The sequence below is a fragment of the Hypanus sabinus genome, chromosome 7 (genome assembly GCF_030144855.1).
Source record: "Hypanus sabinus isolate sHypSab1 chromosome 7, sHypSab1.hap1, whole genome shotgun sequence".
NCBI classification, from domain to species: domain Eukaryota; kingdom Metazoa; phylum Chordata; class Chondrichthyes; order Myliobatiformes; family Dasyatidae; genus Hypanus; species Hypanus sabinus.
In genome coordinates, this window is record NC_082712.1 from 128,783,111 (window position 1) to 128,799,086 (window position 15,976).

Sequence of the window (15,976 nt, forward strand, 5' to 3'; positions counted from 1 at the left end):
GTTTGTCAAACATGACCTTCCAAGCACAAATCCATGATGGCTACTTCTAATCAGATCCCGTCTATCCAGATAATTATAAATACTATCTCTAAGAATACTTTCCATTAATTTACCCACCACTGATGTCAAACTGACAGGTCTATAATTGCTAGGCTTCCTTCTAGAACCCTTTTTAAACAATGGAACCACATGAGCAATACGCCAATCCTCCGGCACAATCCCCGTTTCTAATGACATATTAAAGATCTCCGTCAGAGCTCCTGCTATTTCTACACAATCTTCCCTCAAGGTCCTGGGGAATATCCTGTCAGGACCCGGAGATTTATCCACTTTTAAATTTCTTAAAAGCGCCAGTACCTCCACCTCTTTAATTGTCATAGGTTCCATAACTTCCTTACTTGTTTCCCACACCTTAGACAATTCAATATCCTTCTCTTTAGTGAATACCGAAGAGAGGAAATCATTCAAAATCTCTCCCATCTCCTTCTGTTCCACACATAGCTGACCACTCTGATTCTCTAAGGGGCCAATTTTATCCCTCACAATCCTCTTGCTTTTAATATAACTGTAGAAACCTTTCGGATTTACTTTCACCTTATTTGCCAAACCAACCTCGTATCTTCTTTTAGCTTTTCTAATCTCTTTAAGATTCCTTTTACATTCTTTATATTCCTTGAGCAATTCCTTTACTCCATGCTGCCTATATCTATTGTAGACATCCCTCTTTTTCTGAACCAAATTTCTAATATCCATGGTGCTCTCAAACCTTTAACCTTTCCTTTCACCCTAACAGGAACATAAAGATTCTGTACCCTCATAATTTCACCCTTAAATGACCTCCATTTCTCTATTACATCCTTCCCATAAAACAACTTGACCCAATCCACTCTCTCTAAATCCCTTCGCATCCCCTCAAAGTTAACCTTTCTCCAATCAAAAATCTCAACTCTAGGTCCAGTCCTGTCCTTCTCCATAATTATATTGAAGCTAATGCTATTGTGATCACTGGACCCAAAGTGCTCCCCAACACATACATCTGTCAGCTGACCTATCGCATTCCCTAACAGGAGATCCAACACTGCCCCATCTCTAGTCGGTACTTCTATGTATTGTTGCAAAAAACTATCCTGCACACATTTCACAAACTCTAAACCATCCAGCCCTTTTACAGAATGAGCTTCCCAGTCTACGTGTGGAAAATTAAAATCTCCCACAATCACCACCTTGTGTTTACTACAAATATCTGCTATCTCCTTACACATTTGCTCTTCCAACTATAGCGCCCCATTAGGTGGCCTATAATACACTCCTATCAGTGTTACTGCACCTTTCCCATTCTTCAATTCCACCCAAATGGCCTCTTTAGAGGAGCTCTCTAATCTATCCTTCCAAAGCACTGCCATAAGATTTTCTCGGACAAGCAATGCAACACCTCCTCCTCTGGCCCCTCCTACTCTATCACACCTGAAGCAACTAAATCCAGGAATATTTAGTTGCCAATCACACCCTTCCTGCAACCATGTTTCACTAATAGCTACAACATCATAATTCCAGGTATCAATCCACGCTTTAAGCTCATCCACCTTTCTTACAATGCTCCTAGCATTAAAATAGATACATTTAAGATACTCTCCATCTCCTCCTCTCTTTCCATCCCTAACAATGCATTCAAATTTATTATCCTTTTCTTTCTTCTCCCCTACATCTTCGGGCTGAGCGCATCCCTTCTCCATCACCTGCCTTTCCTCCCTCACACACTGTCTATTTACTTGCTCCACTGGTGAACTAACCTCCTCTCCCATAGTCTCCTCAAATAGTCTCCCGCCCCCCCATCTTACTAGTTTAAAGTCCGCCCTGTAGCCCTAGCAAACCTCCCCGCTAGGATATTGGTCCCCCCACGATTCAAGTGTAACCCGTCCTTCTTGAACAGGTCATTCCTGCCCCAGAAGAGGTCCCAATGATCCAGAAACTTGAATCCCTGCCCCCTGCTCCAATCCCACAGCCACGCATTCATCCTCCACCTAATTCTATTCCTACTCTCGCTGTCGTGTGGCACAGGCAGTAATCCCGAGATTACTACCTTTGCGGTCCTTCTTCTTAACTGCCTTCCTAACTCTCTATACTCTCGTTTCAGGACCTCTTCCCCTTTCCTTCCTATGTCATTGGTACCTACATGTACCACGACCTCTGGCTCTTCACCCTCCCACTTCAGGATATCTTGGACGCGATCAGAAACGTCCCGAACCCTGGCACCAGGGAGGCAAATTACCATCCGGGACTCCCGGTCACCTCCACAGAAACGCCTGTCTGAGCCCCTGACTATTGAGTCCCCTATTACTATGGACCTCTTTCTTCTAACCCTACCCTTCTGAGCTACAGGGCCGTCCTCTGTGCCGGAGGCTCGGCCACTGTCACTCCCACCAGGTAGGCTGTCCCCCCCAACAGTACTCAAACATGAGTACTTATTGTCAAGGGGTACAGCCACTGGGGTACTCTCTAGTACCTGCCTCTTCCCCTTCCTGACTGTAACCCACCTATCTGCCTCCCGTGGTCCCGGAGTGACCACCTGCCTGTAACTCCTCTCTATCACCTCTTCACTCTCCCTGACCAGGCGAAGGTCATCGAGCTGCAGCTCCAGTTCCCTAACTCGGTCCCTCAGGAGCTGCAGTTCGGCGCACCTGGCGCAGATGTGGACGTCCGGGAGGCTCGGAGAATCCAGGATCTCCCACATCCAACACCGAGAACAACAAGCTGCCCTCACACTCATACCTCCCAAATAACTGAAAATACAAGAACTAAAAGATAAACCTACTGTGCCCTCTTCCGCCTAAGCCCTCTGAGCCCAAGCCCTACACTCTGCGCCCGGCTCACTCCGCTGCCTGCTTCTTAAGGCGGCGTTCTTTATATATCTTCCCTCCTTCCCGGGCCTCCTTCATGCGCCTGCGCAGTCCCGCCTCTCAGAACTCCGATCTGAGAAGCAATTGGACAATTTGAAAATGGCCGCCGCCGCACTTCCTCTCAAGCCTCGCTGTCCTCTTCCAAAAGAGGACTACCTCACTCAGTATCTCCTTTATATATCTTCCCTCCTTCCCGGGCCTCCTTCACGCGCCTGCGCAGTCCCGCCTCTCAAAACTCCGATCTGAGAAGCAATTGGACAATTTGAAAATGGCCGCCGCCGCACTTCCTCTCAAGCCTCGCTGTCCTCTTCCAAAAGAGAACTACCTCACTCAGTATCTCCTTTATATATCTTCCCTCCTTCCCGGGCCTCCTTCACGCGCCTGCGCAGTCCCGCCTCTCAAAACTCCGATCTGAGAAGCAATTGGACAATTTGAAAATGGCCGCCGCCGCACTTCCTCTCAAGCCTCGCTGTCCTCTTCCAAAAGGACACCCCACCATTTTTGGATAGATGTCGCTTTGACAGGGTGTAGAAAGGTTTTATCAGAAGGATGTGAGCTTTCATGACAGACAAGACAAACTTGGGTTTTTTTTATCTGGTGCATCAGAGGCTGAGGCAAGATCTGATAAGAGACTTGTAAGATTACGAGAAACAGATAGAGTAGGCAGGGAGCATCTTTCATCCAGGGTAGAAATGTCTAATACCGAGGGCATGCATTGAAGGTGATGAAGTAGGTTCAAAGGGGATATGAGTGGTGAGATTTTTACTCAGATTGGTGGATGTCTGGAATATGCTGCTTGGTATGGTGGAAGAGGCAAAAACATTACAGGCTTTTAAGAGGCGTTTAGGTAGGCACATAAATGAGGAAGATGGAGGAATGTGGACATTGCGAAGGTAGGAGAAATTAGTTTTTGTACTTTGATGATTTCTCAGGCTGCAGCAATGCAACGTTGCACCTGTCATACTACAGGCAGAGTGGTGGCTGAAGACAGTTTAATATGATCCATCCTTTATCCTTCTAATCCGTTCTTATCCCAGGCCAATATGCACCTAGAATTTGCTTGTGCATCACAAAATTCTCCCTACGTTTATCAGGCTGAGCTCGTTACAAATACTTCGACAACGCCATTAATTCACCCTTTGATAAGAAAGTAATAGCTGAAGCAGCTCAGGTAGTTTCCGAATGCTACACAACAGCACGGAATAATTGAGAGGGAAGAGGGAAACAATTTCCAGATAAAGATGGCTGACAAAATCTGTTACCCAATCAAAAATGGATGAGCTTAATAATGTGGTATTTTATAAAACAAGCTGGTGGTTAATCATAACCTTGGGCTCTTAACAGCAGATTATTAGGATTCGAGACAGAAGTGGTTCTGCCATGTGTTTTAAATACACCTGGAATCCAAAGACTCCAGTCGGGATCCAAACATCAGATAGAGGCAAATCCCTCGTCAGACTTCTTCATTAATCAAACCCCCTGCCCCCCCCCCCCCATGAGTAAATGTTAATCAGAAAATGCAAATCATTTTTACTCTACAATTCCTGTCTTGGCTTCATTACAATTCGCACTAGCAGCACACATCCTGATCTCTTGAATGCTATTTATTCATTTGAAGCATCCAGCTTCAGGAAATTGGAAATAAAACTATTGCTTTCACCTCATCACCCACGGAGACAAGTGCCAACATCTGTCTCTTAAAGACTGTACCAGTGGTCTGCCTTTTAAATACAGAAATTTAGTTTCTTCACAGAAAAGGGGGTAAACACTGGATGCTGTCATAGAGGACACCAGAAGCACACCATTAAGGATGGGGTGGGGGGAGAAAAAGGAGCAAATATAGGGAGTCCTGCAAGCCCAAAGTCAGACTGACAAAAAACAGTTAAATGCAGTAACTTGGAATAGCTGTACTGGGTCTGGCATTTCACTGTCCACAAGTCTCATAAAACAGATGTTTATTGCAAGGTAGGCAAACTATTCCACAGTCTCCCTCAAAGTGCTCATATTTTCCAGTCAACACTCAGCACATCACCAAACAAAAATGTACGTAGGTATAAACAGATTGTACAGATGCACTCGTGCCACCAGGGACCTGACTTACAGAAAGGATATGTTGCAACCCAGGACTTTCCCTCCACCACTCAGCTCAAGCAGGAAACTGAACCATAACTGAACAGTGCACCATCCAATCCCATCCCAGAAACAGCCCACCATTTTCTCCATCTAGACTGTTGCAACAAATCCCAGGAGCAGAACCTGAGGGAGGAGGGAGGGAAACACTCATTTCACATATGAGGAGTGTGAAAGGGTGAGTGAGATAGAGAGAAAGGAGGCAAAAGAATGAATTCTTCAGTGCTGTGTTCTCCCTTGCCCTACTAGGGAAAGAAAGGGGGCAGGAAATGAAAGAGCAACAACTACATCCTTGTAAGAAGGCAGGATGCTTTTGCTTTTGAAAAGGATGGAGCCAGTTGTCACTGTCACGCTACACTGAAGAGTTTGCTCTAAACCTCCAGACACAGACAGCAGTCTCGAGGGAGAAGAATGAGTCAAAGGCTTAAATCAGCTTTGAGGTTGGTCTCCAATGAGTCAGCAAGTTTAGATAAATCATTTGCGGATATCCTCTAATTCTTAAATGCATTAAATAGTGCTCTCAGCTTCCCACTACACAAAGCTGCATCTGATGAACATCTTTTAAAATGTAAACAGTCTCACCCTCACGACCTGCCAAAGCAGCAGAAGGCCGCATCACAAAACAAAATCTCATTTCAAATATCTATCGCTCATAACCTCAAGAAGTATACGCTAAGGCTGCTTTTAAATCAACATGGACTAAAGACGACCAGAAATTCTATCCCTATATGCTAAAAAAACCACTAGTGGCTACGTTCTGAACACTTAGACCAGGATGTAAGCCGACAGGAAATCATGAAGAACGTGTTTACACAAACTTAAAGCTACCTTTAGACCCCCGTAATGTGGCTGTCACCAACACTTTGCAAGTCAACACATAAATAACAAGATGGTGCCAGGATGGCTGGTCCCATCTGCAATAATACTTCTGAGAGCGATGAACGTCAGAATCATTCATCAACTTTTCAGAATGCTAATAAACAGACATTGTTTTATGTCTGTCCACACATCTGTATTAGATGCTTTATGGTCTTGTGACAGGACAGCAGAATAGGAAGTCTGCTCAAATCAAATTTTCACTGCAGCTGTGATTGCTGGATCATAAAGCAAGGAGAGTTTCTATTCCTAGCTACTTGCCAGGGCAACTGCAGGTCAGGTAGTCAACATTTTGGACCGAGACCCTTCATTAGTACAGGAATGAAAGAGCAGAAGCCAGAATAAACGAATGTGTTTTGGAAGGGGGAAGACTTTTCAGTAGGGAGGGATGATGCTTTGTGCAATTTTATCCTCATTTCCTTACTCGCAGACTCCAGTCAGTCTGGATTGGCAACATCTCCTCCACAATCCCCATCAGCACAGGTGCACCACAAGGCTGTGTGCTTATCCCCCTGCTCCTCTCACTTTATACTTATCACTGTGAAGATAGGCACAGCTCCAATGCCATTTTCAAGTTTACTGACGGTTGACCAAATTATAGGCGGTGATGAATCAGCATATAGGAGGGAGACTGAAAATCTGGCCGAGTGGTGCCACAAGAACAACCTCTCGCTCAATGTCGGCTAGACCAAGGAGCTGATTATTTGCTTCAGGAGGAAATCTAAGGTCATGAACCAGTCCTCATTGGGGAAAAAATCAGAGGTGGAGAGGATCAACAACATTAAGTTTCCTCAGTGTTATTTCAGAGGTTCCATACCGGACCCCCCACCAAGTGCCATTACAAAGAAAGCACGGCAGAACCCCTACTTCCTTAGAAGTTTGTGAAGATTTAGTATGACATCTAAAACTTTAACAAACTTCAATAGATGTGTGGTGTAGAGTATATTGATCGTTTGTGCTACAGCTTGGTATGGAAACAGCAAGTCCTTCAAATGGAAGATCCATAATGGACACAGCCCAGCCCAACTGGTCCACATTGGTGTATATTCTCTCTTCTTTCCTCATCTAAATTTATCAGCTTACCCCTTTATCTCCTTCCCCTCACAGGCTTATCTAGCCTTGCATTACAAGTAATCACACTGCTCGCTGCACCTTCTTGTGATAGATAGTTTGACATTTTACTACTCTGTGCGTATAGAAGTTCCCTTTGAATTTCCTGTTAGCTATTTTATATTGATGTCAACTAGTTACACTCTTTTCCACAAGTGAAAAATTTATGCACTATATCAAAAATGTTCATGATTTTAGTCTTCTCCAAGCTGACCAAATAGATGACCCAGTCTGCTAATCGTTTCCTGATATATATTCCCTTGTACTTCCATTGTGCATAAATAAGTCTGATGATCACCCTCTCCATTATTCTTTCTGTAATATGACAACCACAAACATATGCAGACGTGTGGTTTAACCTAGTTCAATACACGTTCAGCATAACCTGCCAACTTTCCTCTTCCATCCTTGAAATAATCTCATGTGTTTGTTTCAATTTCTTAATGGTCACTTTTATGGCGGTGGATTATTTAGTAAAGGCGGCAATTTTACTCCAAATTTGCTCTGAACTGAACTAGACCAGCTCCTTCTTAGCAATCTCTCTGCATTGCAGAGAATGCAAATTCTCTGCATTGAACGCCATCTTTCAATTACTTGCCAGATGTGCAAGTTTATAAGAGAGATTGAATAATCCCCAGAATTGACCAATCCCCCTCACCCTCAGGGTAAAAAAAAATCACACGATGTTTCGCAAAACTAACTGGCTATTTTAACTTTGTCCAGAAGCCCTCATAGTGGACAACAATTCAGGTTATGTTAACTGCTGCACTTTGTTTAATATTACTAGTTAGTGAAGAAAGTCAAGAAAAAAAAATCTAAGAGTGGAAGGATTTGAAAGATGCTGCAAGGGTCTCATCACTAGAGAGGATGGTCCCTCCTGCTGTCACTAAGGGAAGTTTATCTGTCAGCTTTACCTGTGTGATGTCCTTATTCAGCTGTGAGTTAAAATGCCATGTATGTGAAGGGACATTGATTTGCAGTTACAAAGGAAGCCTCTGTTCTGGCCTTTAAGGCAGGATAAATTCCTGAGAAAGTTAGATAACGAAATAAAAGCAGCTTTTATAATTTTACAGGGTCAAGCCACTTTCTTGACCAGTAGGAAGAACTACATTAGTTCTTCCATTTGCACAATTTCAAATATGAATTGAAATACGAATGTCATCTAAAACTTTTGACAAACTTCTGTAGATGTACAATGGAGAGTATCCTGGCTGGCTGCACCGTGATCTGGTATGGAAATACCAATGCTCAGGAACTGAAAAATCCATAGAAAGTGATGAATACAGCCCTTCCCATCATCGAGCACATCCACAAGGAGCACTGTCACCAAGAAAGCAGCATCGATCATCAAGGATTCCCACAACACAGACCTTGCTCTCTTCTTGCTGCTGCCATCAGGAAGCTTCAGGACCCAACACCACCAGTTTCAGAAACAGTTATTACCCCTCAATCATCAGGCCCTTGAATCAGAGGGGATAACTTCACTCTCTCCATCACTGAACTATTCCCACAACCTATGGCCTCACTACGGACTCAAAATTGCAGCATGCCCCTGTGCAGGGGACTTGGGAGTGTTTGTGCATGAATCACAAAAGGTTGGTTTGCAGATGCAGCTGGCCATTAAGGCGGCAAATGGGCTGTTGGCATTCATTGCTAGAGGCACAGCATGCAAGAGAAGGGAGATCATGCCTCAGATGTACAGGATACTCTTGATGCCACACCTGGAGTACTGGATGCAGTTCTGGTCTCCTTACTTAAGGATATACTGGGTTTGGAGTCTGTGCAGAGGAGGTTCACACGGTTGACTCCAGAGATGAGAGAGTTAGACTATGAGGAGAGATTGAATCACCTGGGATGGTGCTCGCTGCAATTCCGAAGAATGAGAGGAGATCTTATTGAAACATACAAAGTTGTGAAAGGAATAGATAAGATAGAGACAGGAAAGTAGTTTCCACTGATAGGTGAGACTAGAACTATGGGCCATGGCCTCAAGATTTAGAAGGGGTAGGTTTAGGACAAAGATGAAGAGGAACTGCTTTTCCCCCCAGAGGGTGGTGAATCTGTGGAATTCTCTGCTCAATGTAGTAGTGGAGGCTACCTCAGTAAATATATCTAAGATATGGTTGGTTAGATTTTTGCATGGTAGGAGAATTAAGGGTTATGGGGAAAAGGCAAGTAGGTAGAGATGAGTCCATGGCCAGATCAGCCATGATCTTATTGAATGGCAGAGCAGGCTCAGCAGGCCTATTCCTGCTCCTATTTCTTATATTCAAGGACTATCTCATTGCTTGTTTGTTATTATTTTTTTCTCTTTTGTATTTACAGTTTGTCCTCTTTTGCACATTGTCTGTTCGTTCTGTTGGGTGCTGTCTTTCATTGATTCTATTGTGTTTCTTGGATTTACTGTGTATGCCTACAAGAAAATAAATCTGAGGGCTGTATTTGGTGATGTACATGTGCTTTGACAACGAGTTTACTCTGAATTTACATAGTCATCCTCATCCTCTGTTATTCTTCCTTATTATTTTATTTGACTTGTACTCAAGCTCCCACTTAACTGGCGAGTAAAACTAGTCAAGGCTCAGAGCTGCACAACCCCAGACACTCTTATAGTTTATTTTAGATGGGCAAAAATTAGCAAAGGTCTGATGTTGGTTACATTTTGTAAAAATAAGGCTTTGTATCTTACTTTGTTTTAACCCTGAAATGTAACACTTGTATACAAATCCTCTATAAAGGTAATCAATTTTTCAATCTGCAAGACATGAGAGACTGCAGATACTGGACATTTAGGACAACACATACAGAATGGTGGATGAACTCAGCTGACCAAAGGGTCCCAGGAGAGAGCTCGTTTCTCACAGCAGCTCACCTTCCCTCCCCCCCTTCCCTATGGCAGTGGAGTAAGGCACCAAAAGCATAGCCTTCTCCCTTTCCAATGTCATTTGCCCATTATAAACATGAACCAAGGTCCAACTTGTTGGCTGCATTCTCAAATAATGTAACCAGATTAAGTTGATGATATACCCTTCACAAATCCATCCCAATAAGTTAATCACACAAATTGATGAATCAAACTCTCCACAGACATGAACAAAATCCGAAATGGTGCAGTTTATACCAAATGATAGTTAAAACAGATCAAGAAAAAGCAAGAGACAGTTGAAGTGTTACTGATACATGAAGGCAGCAATTAATGTAACAAAAAATTTCCAGCGTCTTTCAATCTAACCATGTGACAAGATACACAGCCAGTTGAGTGGCTGCGGGCACCAGAGATACAGGTTGAATTCAGACCTCCGATGCTGTCTGTGTGAAGTTTGTAGGTTCATTCTGTGAATCTCCATTTCTTCTGGATGCTGGCTTTCAGGTCAATTGGCTACCAAATTGCCTTTAGTTTATGGGTGGAGGGTAGAATCTGGTTAAGGGGCAGGAAGGGAGCGAGTTAATGAAAACGAGAAAGTAACAAAAATGCAAGGTTAGTACAAAAGAATGCCTATTGATTGAGGACTTGGTGGGTGCAGGACCCGCGTCTGTGTAGATTTTGTTAAATATGACATCCAGCCACAAATTCTAAGAGGAGGAAAACACTGGAGACAAGTATTAGCAAGGAATCTTCAGCTTTGAGTTAAATAGCTGAAAGTCTGTTGCAGGGATGTTGTTTCAAGTGTCACAGATTACTCCCCACCCCAACCAAAAGTAGACCAACAGTCACAAAAAGTTGCACTTCCTATAAACAGCATAGTAGCGTAGCTGTTACTGTAACACTATTACAGTGCTAGCAAATTGGGTTCAATTCTATGGCCGTCTGTAAAGAGTTTGTATGTTCTCTGCATGACCGTGTGGGTTTCCACTGGGTGCTCTGATTTCCTCCCATGTTTCAGAGACCTACAGGTTAGTAAGTTAACTGGTAACATTATAGTGTAGGCTCACTGGACTGGAAGGGCCTGTTATTGTGCTAGATCTTTTAATAAGAAAGGCAAATTTTTGCAACTCTAGTGTCCATATTCCAATCAAGTCAGGTCCAACTGAAAGGTGAAACTATAACAGCAAACTGAAAACTCCTGATATCACCATGCTGTCTCCCCACCCCCATACCCATCTCCAATTTCTGAAGCCTCACTCGTAATCTAAAACCACATAGGTAATTTTTTTGTATTTTCATTTACTAAAATATATTCCACAAACAGCAGATGGGTTTGTGATTAGCATGATAACGAGCAGACCAATTTACTGTAAATATAAATTACAAGTCTTCAGTGCCAATTGGACGATGGAAGAACACAAAATGGAGGGCAGAAAATAAAGAAAATCTGCAAATTAATTCAAATAGCATGAAACTCTACAGAAGAATTATTTACATTGATTCAAGATTGACTGTTAGCAACTTTTCATTTGCGTGCTTCCCTGAAGCAGCAGCATTAGCTTTCATGTGCACAATACTATATAAAGAATATTTTAGTAAAAAAAAACTGACCTTTTGATAATGCAAAAAACACAGAACTTGGGAGCACAAGAATCTAAGCCATATTCTTTCTACTTCTGTAGGTGTTTTCCACTCATTCTTGAATGTATTTACATATATAAAATTAGAGAACACAAACACCAATGCAGGTTGGACATCCCGTATACAAAATTCCAAATTCTGAAAACTCTGAAATCCATAGCTGCTGTTGCGTTTTTTTTAAAATCCTTACACGATGTCACAAATGGAAAATTCCACAAGCCACAGTGAAGGTTCCCAGGTGATGCTCAGGTCTCTGTGCATTACAGACAGTTCTGAGAAGTGACCTCATATGTAAATGAACACGTTAATGAAAAATAGAAAATCACTGCATAAAGTGAAAAATGAAGATCTCAATTGTATATTGAAATGGTGGATTCATCACAGGGTGAAGATATGCCGCTTTATATCATTGATCATGAAAGGAGCAAAGATCTATCATGACAAACCAAAAATTGAAGGTAATAGTTTCATGCACAAATTATATTAAAACTACCCCTCCTCCCACCGTAGTTGCTGTGGAACAGATGTCCGTTTGAAATCGATGGAGGTTATGAAGCTAATCGTAACCTGGAACCCAGTAATAGAGACAGTCATTCAACTCTGACAGCTTGTGGAGACCCAGCTCCATCACATCAGACTGTGCTCCAACTGCAAACCATTCACACTGAGCTTCACACCAGCTCTACATAAGCTGTATACGTTAACATAAATGAATTTTATGTTTAGACTTGGGTCCCATCTCCCTAGGTATCTAATTATAATAGATGCAAATATTCCAAAAGCTGAAAAACTCTGAAATCCAAAATGCTTCAGGCCCTTAGTTCAGATAAGGTGTTAGTTCAGAAGCAGGTGAGCATAATTTAGAATTACAGAGAAGCCAAATTTACAGATGGTGGCAAAATATTCAACATGACCTTTCATTCTGACAGTATCTATACTTGGATTCCCAAGCCTAGAAATTAGTGAACAATGGCCAAGTTATTGTTGGCATACCAGTGTACATTACAAACCTATGTATGATGCCTGCCAGACATGTGCTCAACCACAAGACACTTTCAACCATTGCAATGCCAAGTTAGATTTTAAATCAGACAAGGCATTAACTGTGCATTGCACATATTAAACGCTCCTGCATCTCAAGACCGACACAAATCAAAAGATCTTCTTAGTGACCCTTGGAATTTTCACCATTTTAGACAGATTCAGAACCACCTAGTAACCAACAATGAAATTCACAGCACCTAACAAAACAATTTAATCTAGTCTTCGTAAATTCTCTTTTCTTGTCAGTGATTTGTATGGGTCTTCTAAATAATTACTCCAACTCTTAAGATGGAACAATTCTGAATATTACAAAAATAGCATAAGTTACATATAAGGGTGTGCAGAACATACAATTAGGTGTCAGTTTTAAGCAGATAAAATAATTTATGTAAACATAATTGTATTTATTTTAGATCTCAAGGAATGACTATAAACCACATCTGCAGGTTTGTGAGGACCAGCTGCCAAAAGGCACAATTCTGAGATCTTAGAGGCAGGCTACCTTAGTATTGTTCAACACCAAAACTGCAGACGAAAGCATGAGCATCTTTGTGCTGTATTAGTGAAAGTGTAATGGAAAATGTAGGAAGGTTAAAGTACAACACAAGCCCCCTACTTTACCAGACATGGTGACCATATACCTGCTACTTGCCCAAGAAGAAAGATGCAGTGGATTACTTGAAGTGATTTTCACTGCACACATTTGAACTGCTACTGTGGTATCTCTAATGAACCCATGAATTATGTTTGATGGAAAAATGCCAGGTAGTTTTAGTATTTGCATTCACTGACAATACCAAGACATGCAAGACAAAGTCATTACTCTCAGTACTAAAATCAACCTCAATGAATACCTCAAATGTTGAGCAATTCAAATAGTGTGAAAGAAAACAGAATGGAGAGGAAGATGAAACACACGACTTACCAGTGTTAAGAATGCTCAATTTTATATTATTTCACAAACAAGAGTGCGCTTCCAACGCAGAATCCTAGTTAGTGTAAAACTGCTAACACAAGTATAATTATGGATCAAGGATACCAACATCCCAAAGTAAAAGCATTTTCAAACAGAATCAAAAGCAGCTTCTGGCCATTGAATGCTGATGCAGGTGAACAATTACCTCCAGAGCAAGTCAGGAGGTATTGGCCCAAGATAGAAACAAACAATTATGGATTATCCAACTTCTGTTTGCAAGCATCCCAGTTATGATCCAACTAGATATTGCCACAAAGGCCTTACTGGTTTCCCTGCCTGAACCCAAGACCCCTATGCACAAATAATATTGTCATCTAAACAAGATCACTACTACCTCTGATACCAACCTCCTCTCCAGTGAAGAGAAATACAGACTTAATGAAGCCATTTGCCAAAACCTGTTAATTTCAGGACAGTAAAGACCACCTCTGGTCATTATTCTGTTGCAAGATTTATTTAATCTCTCTCTCCTCAATCCTTACAAGCAACAAGTGCCGGGGGCTTATGGACTTTCTAAGACAGATGGAGATCAATTGATCAGCTGGATGTGTCACCATCCCCAGCAAGCCAAATTTAAGATTCAACCTCCACAATCCACTCAGGCCTAAACCTTGTCTCCCTCTGCTTTATTAGCCTTTTGTCCACAAACCCATCTCATTTAACATTATCCATGAAATCTCCCCGTATAACCTGGGTTTTATTTGGACTAAACTACTAACTACGTCCTGAAGGTATACACGTGGGCAAATACTGTTAATATTTCTCCCTATTGGAAGGAGAAAGCTCTTCAAATGTGAAATCATTATTTTCTTAAAAGAAACCTCCATCCCTGTAGACTACCAAGACACATTCAAAGTTCTTCTCCTTTAGAGTCCAGGAAGACATTGCTGAATCCCAAATGTGGGCTCCACCATTACCAGAACTTATTCTAACTCATTGTTTCAAGTTTCTGTTATGCCATTATACCAAAAAATTCATTTTATAAGATTTATTTATTGAGATGCAGCGTAAAATAACCCCTTTCGGTCCTTCGAGCCACACCGCCCAGCAATTCCCCTGAATTAACCCTAGCCCAATCATAGCACAATTTATAATGACCAATTAACCTACCAAACCAGGACATCTTTGGACTGTGGGAGGAAACCGGAGCAGTCAAAGGAAGTTCACATCATCACAGGAAGAAATGAAAAGCCCTTTACAGGCAGTGGTGGGAACTGAACCTGACTGGCCTGTACTGTAAATCTTTGTACTAACCACTGCGCTCCCATGTCATATTAAGCAATATCTCAAACTATCCACTATCACTATCTTCCAACTTTCCTTAACTGCCCAGCTGCTGAGACCACACTGCCTGAATACCTTGTCTACTGAGTTACAAGCACAAATACCAATGACTGTACATCCCCTACTGGTATAACAATATCCTCCAACTGAGTTACTCAACTCCCATTTTTTGTTTCTATATTCTATACGATGAATGAAGATACATGATGAGCATCATTGCCAGTCAATCCTAACTTCTCTTTCCACCTCTCGGTTCACAATTCCAGATATAAGTTTTCACGCTCTTTGTGACAGTGCACGTCGAAGGGAGTCAGGATGGAGGTTAACTGGGCACTGTATATTGCCCCTGTCGCATAGGTGAGTGCGAAAATCCAGGAAGCAGGAAGTTGATGGTAATAGATCGGGACAATGTGGGATTAGCATACTTTGTGCTCAATGGTTAACGCTGACCTAGCGGGTCAAAGGATCAATTTCCATGCTTCATGACTCATAGAAGCAGAAGCACTGAAACCACTGTATTCCCTGCAGCTCTTTCCCAAGCAGCTTCTGAAACTACATCAACAGTTCACAAATGTGACTGAAAGGGGAACTTTGAATCACACAGGCAGTACATTTCCATCTCCATTCAAGAGCTTCTGCCTCCATGACTATCCAAGTTAGCTCATAAGTCTTTGGACACATTAGATTTTTTTTGTGTCCTTTACAATAATGAGGTTGGAAAGAGCAACATAAAATGAAAATACTGCCACTCAAAGGTCTACTAATGCAATACACTGCAATTCATGCCCTAAGAGAAAATACTCAATTTTGATAGAATGGCAACTTTAAATTTCCAGCAAGGAATTCTAACAAGCAGCTGGTTTTGTACTTCAAGCAATATAAAAGCTTTGACCACGTAACATTGTCACATCTGTACATGCCACCTTCCAATGTTTCAATGTAGTGCCTGCTCTTTGCACAAATCTGACAATGCCTACTAGGAAATTCCTCAGTTTACCACCAGCATTGCTGATCTCTATATTAATATCATCAGGAACACAACAGACTGTAGACTGTACATGAGAAACAGGAACAGAGTAGGCTGCTGGCTCTTTAAAACCTGCTGTAATATTCACCAGATCGTTCTCCTTGTCATCTTCCAGTACTTTTCCT

General features: G+C 42.0%; 1 protein-coding gene across 1 annotated transcript in view; it reads right to left on the reverse strand.

Moving 5' to 3' along the window:
* Positions 1-15,976, reverse strand: part of cd81a (CD81 molecule a) — an 89,408-nt gene that overhangs the window by 65,442 nt on the left and 7,990 nt on the right. The window lies entirely within an intron of this gene.